This window comes from Mastomys coucha, unplaced genomic scaffold (assembly GCF_008632895.1).
Source record: "Mastomys coucha isolate ucsf_1 unplaced genomic scaffold, UCSF_Mcou_1 pScaffold7, whole genome shotgun sequence".
Taxonomy (NCBI): Eukaryota; Metazoa; Chordata; class Mammalia; order Rodentia; family Muridae; genus Mastomys; species Mastomys coucha.
Genome location: NW_022196913.1, coordinates 51,489,536 through 51,491,518, shown reverse-complemented (window position 1 = coordinate 51,491,518; position 1,983 = coordinate 51,489,536).

The window sequence follows — 1,983 nt, the reverse complement described above, 5'->3', positions numbered from 1 at the left end:
TCCACATTTGGTGACCTATCCACTTTTGCCACATGGCCCATTGGGATTGGCTAAGCTTGGTAGTGCTTAACGTCCGAGGGTGTTGCCCTTGGCGCTGAAGATTGTTCAAGGTTCCTGAATAAACTGCTAAAAGAAGAGCTCGTGGGTCACGTCTTTCTTGCTGGTTGAGGCGGACGCAATAAGTGGTGGCCCATACAGGGAACTCACTCCTCCTTCACTCGAGGAGACTCAGAACTTTTTGCAGTCAGGGCAGCCGGTTGGTAAGTTCCCAGGTAAGTTGGGGCAATAAGGACCTCGGAAGTAGAGGCAATAAGGACCTCGGAAGTAGAGTCAATAAGGACCTCGGGAGTTGGGGCAATAAGGACCTCGGAAGTAGAGGCTATAAGGACTCTGAGAAGGAGCGATAAAGTTTCGAGGAGTAGCGAACCAAAAGTAAAACAAAAGTGAAGACGGGCGCCTCGCAATCGCACCCAATTTTTCTGGCTCTTCAAGAGCTGTTATTGTCAAAAAATCTAGAAATTAAGAAGAGCACACTGGAGAGGTTCCTTAGTGAGTGTGACACTGCTTCCCCTTGGTTCGCGGTGTCTGGGAACCTCACCCTTTCATGCTGGGATAAGCTAGGGAAGGATCTAGATTTCTCCTGGGACCAGGGTATTTTGGAAGCAGGGGTAAGACCTGTGTGGAAGCTCATTAGGAGCTGTTTGGAGGATCAGTGCTTTTATAAGGCCATGGAAGAAGGGAAAGCCGCATTAGAGCAATTGAAGGAAGAGCGATCTGTGAAGTCAGAGAAGGGAACTTCAGATACCGAGTGGTCTGAAACAGATGAGAAATTACAAGTTTTGATTGAGAAGATTGAGAGAAGCTCTATTAAAGAGAAGCACAGGAAGAAGGGCCCAGAGAATGACACAGGCCCCCCAGGCTGCGTGCCATCAGCACCTCCCCCCTATGATCCAATCAACAGTGGGGGTTCAGGCTGCTCCTTTTGCCCAGAGGTTTGGCGAGTGGTGAGGTCGAAGCTCCAGCTCGCCTGCCCAGTTTTTCAAGATGCTCAAGGAAACAGATATGAGGAACCACTCAAATTTAAAGTAATTAAATCCTTGGTTGAATCTGTTTGTACTTATGGCATTACTGCCTCTTTTACTTTAGCTCAAGTGGAGGCTCTTAGTAGACATTGCATGACGCCAAGTGACTGGAGCGATCTGGCTCGCGCTTGCCTGAGCCCAGGGCAGTATTTGGATTGGAAGGCATTTTTGATTGAGTATACTAGTGAGCAAGCTGCTGCAAATCACGCTGCAGGAAATTCTGCCTGGGATTGAGATATGCTACTAGGACAGGGTAGATTTGCTAATCAACACACAGGTTATCCAGTGCAGGTGTTTGAGCAAGTTAACCAGACTGTCATAAAAGCTTGGAGGTTTTTTACCAAATAAAGGAGAGGTGAGTGGTAATCTTACTAAGATCTTACAGGGACCCATGGAGCCCTTTTCAGACTTTGTAGCTAGATTGGTAGAGGCTGCAGGCAGAATCTTTGGTGATCCTGATGGTGCTATGCTGTTAATCAAGCAGCTGGTCTATGAGCAGTGTACAAAACAATGCAGAGCTGCCATTACTCCTTACAAGAATAAGAGGCTGGAGGCCTGGATGAAAGTGTGTAGAGAGTTAGGGGGTCCTTTGACTAATGCTGGTCTTGCAGCTGCAGTCATTCAGCTTGCTCAGAACAAAAGAGGAAGTTCCAGGGCATGTTTCAAATGTAGAAAGTTGGGCCATCCTTCAGTGTGGGTTTGAAGGGTTAATAGATAATCATTATCCCAAGCATCCTTTATTATCCTTATTTAGAGAGCATCCTGTGATTTTTCCAAAGATTACTTCAGCTGCCCTTATAACTGGGTCTCCAAATGTGTTTACTGATGGTTCTAAATGGGCTGTGGGGCCTATTTGGTAGAGAAACAAGAGCCCGTGTTATGTCAATTCCCGCCAGGCTCT